Below are 9,885 nucleotides of genomic sequence, written 5' to 3'. Positions count from 1 at the left end.
TTATTTGAATTTAAGTTTTGATGAAGCTAGACTTCTTAAGGACCTACAAAATAACAATTGGATTGTGATTAGGGTCGGACAAGGGAGGGGGATTGTAGTACTTGATTATAATAAATATAAAAATGAGGTAAAAACACAATTACAGGACACCAGAATATATAAAAAATGGCAAGTTGACCCTACTTTAACTATTCAAATGAAGGCATACACACTCATTGAAGAGGGATTGAATAAAGGATACATTGATGAAGATACAGCTCTATACCTTACACAAAAACACCCTATTAGAACTATAATTTACTGTACTCCCAAAATATATAAGGACCCCATTAATCCCCCAGGTTGTCCCATTATCTCTGCAAGAAGTTCGGTCATGCAACTATTAGCTCAGTTGTTAAAGATACAGGACATTTTCTGAGACTATTAAACAATGTTTCTTTGAGTAAGTCCCAAGACATTATACTTGTAACATTAGATGTTTCAAGTCTATATACCAATATCCTGTTACACTGTGGTTTTGGGTTTTATGGAGATCTGTATATAAAAGAATAGTAGATTCACAACTGCTGATTTCCTTATATATTTTACATAGTTTAATAACTCATTTGGATTCATGTAATATAATTTGTTAAATTGTATATAATTGTAGCTTTAGATAGTAGAATAGGATACACACATATAGTGGATACAATGTTTCATTATACTTATGCTGCAGGATAAGGAAAGCATTGATTAAGCATTATACTCTCCTTGTGTTTTCTACAAGATGCCTTATTAGAGTAAACTGAAGGTGCTCGTTAAGTCCCTGGGGATTGTGATATCAACAATATGTATTTGTGATAATGTGCACATATGAGAAGATTATACAAAAGTCTCGCTTACTGATAGCAAACAGCGTGGAACGCTGCACAGATAGCGGTGGGGAAGTGACATCACACCCGGCAGCTGAAGACTGAAGTGCCGATCGATGGAGATCCACGGAACTCTGGTTTTAGTTGCAAGTATTGTTAAGATCTCAACAGTAGGGAGGTTTGGAGACAATTCTGTATAGCTTATGAGTGTAGAGACACAATTCAGGATTCTCTGGATACAAACTGAAGTAGCTTAGGACTGAATAAACAATTACCAAGCAATGAAGTATGTGAGAATAAGGATTAAATAGCCAGATCAGAGGCGGCATATGAAATAAATTAAAGGGACAGGAGGCAATATAACATAAGATTACTCTGAACAGACGAATAACCTAAGAATGTGACATAACCCCCCCCCCCCAAACAAACCATTCTGGGGTTCACGGGCTAGGTCTGTTCGGATTCCGGAGATGGAACTGGGAGACAAGTCGGGGTGCTGACAGATTGGATGTCGGTTCCCAAGAATCTTCATCCGGACCATAGCCTTTCCATTTCACTAGATACTGAAGTTGACCTCTGCATTTACGTGAGTCCATAATTGAATGAACCTCATATGTCAAGTCAGGGTCACTGGAGGTGACATCTTCAGAGGAAGGAGTGGTCATATCTCTAACAGTGTGGTACGGCTTCAACAATGACACCTGAAAAGTTGGGTGAATATGATAATTATCAGGTAAATCCAACCTCATGGCATTGTCGTTAACTATTCGGGAGATGGGGAACAGACCAATAAACCTAGAACTTAATTTTTTGGACGGTGTTGGTAGCTTTAATTGTTTGGTGGACAACCACACCAAATCACCAACTTGGTAAGCCGGAGCTGGCCTCCTCCTGAGATCATAATACCTCTTTTGTCGCTGCTGTGCAGTTTTGATATTATCCTTGACAATTTCAAAATTCTGCTTGAGAGTATGGATTAAATCAGTCACTGACGGGGTAGATGGCTGATATACTGGCAAAAAATGGTATGTTGGATGGAATGCCTAATTTGCATAAAATGGAGTAAGTTTAGAAGATGAGTTAGGTGAATTGTTAAAGCGAATTCAGCAGACAGAATTAACGATGACCAGTTATCCTGTTGAGCAGTACAGAAACAACGCAGATATTGTTCCAGCCATTGGTTGGTGCGTTCCGTCTGCCCGTTCGTCTGTGGGTGGTAAGAAGTGGATAGCCTTTGTTGAATTCCTAAGGAACTACATAAGTCTTTCCAAAACCTGGATGTGAATTGGGTAGGCCATGTAGTTTAATCACATTATTTAAAAAAAAGGTTTGCCGTTAGAGATGCGGTGGGTAGGTGATTATAAGGAATGAAATGAGCCATTTTAGTGAGTATGTCTACAACTACTAATATTGTTGAATTATTATTGGATTTTGGTAAATCAACAATGAAATCCATTGACACATCAGACCAAGGACATGTAGGTATTGGCAATGACATGAGTAATCCATAAGGTGATGCCTTTTCCGTTTTTGTAAACGGCACAAATACAATAGGTTTTTACATACTCACTAATATCCTTTGACATAGAGGATCACCAGTATTGTTTTTTAATTAATTGTTGAGTTTTTTGCTCTCCTAAATGACCAACTAACAATGAGGCGTGTAAGGCAGACATAACCTCGTGACGTAGGTCATTTGGAACATATATCTGACCTTGGTAGGTGTACAGTCTGTTAGGGAGTTTATATAAGGAGTGTTTTGGCAATTCAGGATCATCTTCTTGAGACTGTTTGAATGATTGAATGGATGAAATAAAGGGTATAATGAATTGGTGTGGGGGAATAATGGATTTAGAGATTTGTAAGTGTTTTGGTCTATCAGGTGATCTGGATAGGGCATCAGCCTTACCATTTTTACTTCCAGGCTTGTAGGTAATAAGAAAATTAAAGCGGGTAAAGAATAGACTCCATCGAACCTGTCTTAAAGACAGATTCTTGTAGGATTTGAGATACTGGAGATTTCTGTGATCAGAATATATAAGTATAGGTGTCTCTGTTCCCTTGAGTAAATGTCTCTAATTTGTGAGTGCAGCTTTAATGGCTAGCAATTCCTTTTCACCAATTGGATAGTTTAATTCTGCTGAATTCATGACCCTAGAATAGTAGGCTATTGGATGTATAGAGTGTAGTAAACTTTTCCTTTGTGATAAAACAGCTCCCAAAGCAAAATCAGATGCGTCAACCTCCAATATATATTGGAGTTTGGAATCTGGGAACTGTAAAATAGGAGCAGAGGTAAACTTAGTTTCTAACAGGTTGAATGCATTATTTGCTTGATCTGACAAATGAAAGGATAGTTAGTTAAGGGTTTGCATATCATAGCAAAGTTTTTTTTTATAAATTTTCTATAAAAGTTGGCAAACCCTAAGAACTGCTGTACTTTCTTCTTGGAAGTAGGTATCTTCCAATTGGAAACGGCTTTAACCTTGTTAGTCTCCATCTCAATACACTTTGGTGTAATGTTATACCCCAAAAAGGTTATAGTGTCAGTATGGAAAACACACGTCTCCAATTTTGCGTATAAGGCATGTTGCCGTAACCAGAGCAAATCTAAAGTTACATATGTGATGTGGTCCTGGTATTTTTGTAGTAAATAAGAATATTGTCCAAATAAATTACTAAATATACATCAAGTATGTCCTTGAAAATATCATTAAAAAAATAGCGAAAAGTAGCTGGAGCGTTTGAAAGACCAAAGGGCATTACATTATACTCAAACAGACCATACCGTGTGCGAAAAGCTGTCAACCATTCATCCCCCTTTTTATCCTAACAAGGTTGTAGGCATCACGCAAATCTATTTTGGTATAGATATTAGCCCCCTGAAGTCTTTCAATGAGCTCAGGTATGAGCGGAAGTGGGTATCTGTTCTTTAATGTTCTACAATTTAATTCACGGTAATCAATGATAGGACGAAGAGAATTGTCCTTATTTCAGACAAAAAATATTCCAGCCCCTGCAGGGAAGGTGGAATGTTTAATGAAACCCTTCTTTAGATTATCATCCAGATATTGTCTTAGATGTGCTAACTCAGCTTCGGATAATGGATAAATTATACCCAAAGGGTAATGTGGTGGCTTCCTTAGGGTCGAAAACATCTTTAAATTGGTTGTATATATTAGGCAACTCATTCTTTGGGGCATGAATTAAAGCAGTACCATACAATTTGTTTTACAAAACTCTGATGTGAAATTGAGTGTTGAAGTGGTCCAATCAACTAGAGGCTGATGTTTTCTGAGCCAGCTAAGACCAAGAACAATAGGGAATATAGGTGATGCTATAATATCGAATGTGAGCATTTCATAATGTTGTAGATATGATGTTTTCAGAGGAATTGTGTTATGAGTTATTGGACCTGAACTCAATTCACTTCCATCAATAACCCTGGCAATAAGAGAATCAACTTTTTTATTCTGGGTATTTTATTATTTTGAACATAAGATAAATCGATATAATTGGTACAAGCACCCATATCAATTACTGGTTCACACGTCACCTGATGTTGTTGCCACTGTAAGGTAAGAGGAAGAAGTATGTAAGGAGAATGATTACATGAAGAAATGTCAGTATTTAATATTATGTGTCTCTTACCCTTATTCGTTTTATGGAGTGATGGACAATATTTTATTGCATGTGAGCTAGCTGCACAGTCAGGACCGTCTTTAACACAGGGCAAAAGGGGCAGTTGCCCTGGGCCCAGTCTTTGTTGAGGGGCCCAAGACTGGTGATGTCATGTGACATGGGTCACACACACAGTCATGTGACATTCCAAGCTAGTGCCATGTGCTGTTTTAGATGTGCACTGTGCAGCACTGGATGCTAAGCCCTAACTAGGCATCCAGTCAATCCAACTGCATCAGAAAAGGTCCTGCTGGGGTTACCACTGTTACCAGGTAACTGCTCTGGTGGTGGGGATTGTTTCTGGGTAGGGCTTACTATAGTCGCATGCAGCAGAAAGCTGGAGTGGCAGGCACGTGAGGATTTGAGTATCTGTGCAGCTGCACACACCGCTCTCTTCAGTATTGAGGCTGTGTGACTCGTCTGTATCCATGCAGCCTTGGGCAGACAGCATCCAGTCTGCTGGTCCCCTTAGCCCTGCTCTTTCTGCTGTGGCTCTAAGATCAACTAACTGAAGTTTGTTAGGAAAACAGTGCTTTGTAGAAAGGTGTCAGTGGGAAGAATAAGTGAGTGTACACATGCCCCTCCACCATGCAGCATTGTCTAGTGCAGGATGAGAGGGAACTTGTTCCTAGCAAAGTAGTGACATGTGCTGCTGTGGCTGATGTATAGTGTCATGCTGATACTTCACACATTAAGGTATGGTTTATTTTTATAGTTTTTATTTCTCTCTGTTTCAGATTTTACAGTTTCCCATAGTAGTTCTACTGTTTCAGTCAGTAAACTTAAATCTGTCTGCACCTCTATGCTTCCGCCTCAGTCTTTACCTTGCTATGCTCCTGTTGGCTGCCCTAAATCTCTTTAACCAGCTAACCTCACACCAGAATCACATTCAAAAGCATATTAAATTAATCCAGAGTGGAGGAATTTATATATTTATTTACTTATTAGTACTGCTTAGGTCCAGTTTCACATATTGCAATTTTTTTTAAATGATTAGCCCAGCAGTGGATGATCCACTGCTGGGCTAATAATTTAAAAAAATATATAAAATAAATTGATTTAGTTGTTTTTTGGGATGTTGGGGCGGAGAGCGAAATTGAAATTGCATGGGGGGGGCAAGAAAATGTTTGCCCAGGGTCCAGTCAGTATTAAAGACGGCCCTGTGCACAGTACATACATAACTTGAGTATTCTTTGTCTTTGTTTTTCTTCTTGGGATATGGGACCCTTGATAAATCCAATCTTCATTGGTTCATCATGTACCTTCAGAACGGGAGTCTGAGACTGGGAAAAAGATGGTTTTCTTTGTATAGTTTTTGATGAAAACTTCTCTTTACGCCGTTCTCTAATTCTTCTGTCTACAGATATAGAGAAAGTCATAAGATCTTCAAGAGTTTCTGGCATTTCGACTCTTGCCAGCTCATCCTTCACCTGCTCTTACAAACCAATTCAAAATTGATTTTTAAGAGCAGAGTCATTCCATAGGGTATCCTGACTCCACCTTTTGAAATCAGTGATATACTCTTCTATCAGCCTTTTCCACTGCCTAAGAGATCTTATAGCAGATTCTGCAGTAGCCTGTTTATTAGGATCCTCATAACAATGACATGGCTTCCATAAATTGATTTAAGGAATTAAGAATTGGATGTTCATTCTCAAAAAAAGAATTGGCCCAAGCCTTAGGTTCTCCCTGCAGGAATGAAATTATAGTAAGCACTTTAGTGTGGTTGTTGGGGTACGTTCTGGGTTTTAAAGCAAATAATAAGTTGCATGCGTTTTTGAACTCTCTGTAATGAGCTCTGTTACCATTAAACTTATCAGGAAGGCCCACTGTAGGTTCTGGTATTTGTGGTGTAATTGGCTTTACATGCTCATTAATATATTTCTTTAATTGGTGATTTTCCTGCTACAGCTCTCTTACTTGAGCTGTTATAACATCAACCCTCTGAGACAGGTTGAAGACATGGTTTGGAATATCAGCTGGATTCATAATAAGGCTTGATAAATCTGTTATACTGTGGTTTGGGGTTTTATGGAGATCTGTATATAAAAGAATAGTAGAATCACAACTGCTGATTTCCTTATATATTGTACATAGTTTAATAACTCATTTGGATTCATATAATATAATTTGTTAAGTTGTATATAATTGTAGCTTTAGATATTAGAATAGGGATGCACACATATAGTGGATACAATGTTTCATTATACTTATGCTGCAGGATAAGGAAAGCATTGATTAAGGATTTTACTCTCCCTGTGTTTACTACGAGATGCCTTATTAGAGTAAACAGATGTAAACTGAAGGTGCTCGTTAAGTCCCTGGGGATTGTGATATCAACAGTATGTATTTGTGATAATGTGCACATATGAGAAGATTATACGAAAGTCTCACTTTCTGATAGCAAACAGCGTGGAACGCTGCACAGAGAGCGGAGGGGAAGTGACATCACACCCGGCAGCTTAAGACTGAAGTACCGATCGATGGAGATCCACGGAACTCTGGTTTTAGTTGCAAGTGTTATGATCTCAACAGTAGGGAGGTTTGGAGACAATTCTGTAGAGCTTATGAGTGTAGAGACACAATTCAGGATTCTCTGGATACAAACTGAAGTAGCTTAGGACTGAATAAACAATTACCAAGCAATGAAGTATGTGAGAATAAGGCTTAAATAGCCAGGTCAGAGGCGGCGTATAACATAAGATTACTCTGAACAGACAAATAACCTAAGAATGTGACATGTCCCCATAGATGAGGGAATTAAGATAGTGGTGGAAATAATCTCCATGAGTGAAAAATATGAGGGACCTGATGTTATGTATCTACAAAAACTATTGAGCTTTATTCTTAGCAACTACTATTTCAAATTCGAAAAAGATTATTATATGCAAAAAATAGGGACTGCAATGGGTTCTAACGTAGCGCCTTCATTCGCAAACATGTTCATGTACGATTATGAAAAGAGACATATTCTGAATGACTCGTTATATTCACAGTTCATTGGCATGTACTGTAGTTATATTGACAATTTGTTTTTAATTTGGACAGGATCAATGAAGAATTTAACAGACTTCATTAACAAATTGAATAGTATTGATTCTATGATTCGTTTTACCATGAGCACCAGTTATTCTCATCTAAATTACCTAGATATCATGGTTATTAGACAAGAAGAGAATCTAACCACTGATTTATACTCCAAAAAACCTGACAGAAATACTTTATTATTGGCATCCAGCTTCCATTCAAGGAGATTGGTTGATAGCCTACCAATTAGTCAGCTCCATAGAATTAAAAGGATACTTTCAGACACTGCAGTGAGAGAAAAAAGAGAGAGTGAGATGATGGATACATTTTTGGCCAGAGGTTACCAACAGTTGTGTCTTAATAGAGATAAACTGTTTGCCACACAAGGGACAAGGGATACTACTAATCCCAATGATACACCTCCCTCATTTGTTTTCTGCCCTAATTATAATTTGCAGTCTTTACAAATGAAGAGTGATCCTGCTCTTAACAAAGTGTTAGGTGAACACTCACTAGAAGGCTTTAAAAGGGGCAAAAACCTCAAGGATCTAGTGGTAAAAACTGACCCAGTTGGGAGCTATTTACAGAAAAGTTGGGAAGCCAGATTTGGTTGTTTTAGATATGATGAGTGTGTTACTTGCAATAGCTTGATTATTGGGGACACTTTCGGACACCCATGTACGGGTAAGATGATGCGCTTAAACCATTGTTTGACCTGTTCATCTGCAATGGTGGTGTATATAATTAAGTGCCCATGTGGGCTGATGTATGTTGGGAAAAAGGAGTGCCCCCTAAAAGATAGGATTGCCAACCATAAATCCACAATAAGACAGGCAGTAAAAAATAGAAAAAGTGACCACCCAGTTGCCTTAAATTTTATGGAAGCAAACCATGGTGTAACAGACCTGAGGTGTATGCCTATAGATCAGATTAAACGTCATCCAAGAAGTGGGGGAAACTAGGAGACAGTTACTCTGTAGAGAAGTGGAGTGGATATATAGACTGCAAGCAATGGCCCCATGGGAGTTAAATAAGCAAGTGCCGTTATCCTGTTTTCTCTCTGAAAGATGAGTACCTGCTGCTATTTGTAAAATACATGTGAACCCTATGCCCGATACTATAGAGTTTATAGTATGCATATTTAAATATGCCTGATACTATACTATCAGATTATTGAGAAATTAACTAAGTGCCACGTCTTAGGATATATATTATTAATGTATTTTAGTTGATGTATAAAAATTTGATATAGTTACATCGCTAGTGACTGTCTCATACTGATCTGGCTCAGTGATTTGGTTTCTATTAGTTTGTATTTGGCATTCCGCTATTTGCGTTTTTTTATGAATAATTTTGTTTATGGTTGTTACGACAACCGTGTAACAGAGTAGCCTGTTGATTGGCTCATGTTCTGTCACGGAGCTTAAATTTCAGTGAATGTGAGTAGGGAATATGTTAGTGCCGGACCCGGATCAGGTCCGGATCAGGTATAACGTCACTACCGGTGACTTGATGTTCTGTATACATCCTATGTTTCATTGGGAATATGTAAGTAATATTTATTCTTGTTTTATATATATATATTTTTTTTTGACAGATTATACCCTTGACAAAGGTCTAATGTAAAGACTGAAACGTTGGGAGATTGGTATACCGGATTGTACCGGAAGTAAAGCGAATTTATGTTGGATGAGTGCCTGGATATCATTGTGTTTTATTTATATATTTATATATATATATATATATATATATATATATATATATACACACACACACACACATACAAATAGACATATATATATATATATATATATATATATACATACATATATATATATATATACACATATAAACACATGTATACACATATATATACATACTTTGCAGCCCTTTCCACTCAAATACCTGAACACATGAGAAATCATTTTTAATACATTTTAATATTTACAAAAGTGTTTTACTGTAAGTATTTTACATTCCAATGTTCTTCACATAAGGGAAAATGTTCTATGTTGTTCTATATACTGTATATATACAAACATATATATATATTTTAAAACAAATAGAACATTTCCTTCTATGAACATTGGAATGTAAATTATTCATAACTTACTCAAGCTAGCGCACGTCAGCTTTCGCTCGACGCAAACATTTTACATTCAACTTGTAATAGGTGCGCTAACCAGCATGAATTAAAAGTTTACTTCTGGCGGTGTTTGCGCGTGAGCGAAAGCTCTAAATAGAGTGCCACTTGTAATCTGGCCCAATATGTCTCATGATATTACAGCTATGTCAGTTGTATAGATGAACATTTTTTTTAAAATAT

Source organism: Bombina bombina, chromosome 3 (assembly GCF_027579735.1).
Source record: "Bombina bombina isolate aBomBom1 chromosome 3, aBomBom1.pri, whole genome shotgun sequence".
NCBI lineage: Eukaryota > Metazoa > Chordata > Amphibia > Anura > Bombinatoridae > Bombina > Bombina bombina.
The sequence above is the reverse complement of the archived record's forward strand: the minus strand, read 5'-3'. Positions refer to the sequence as shown.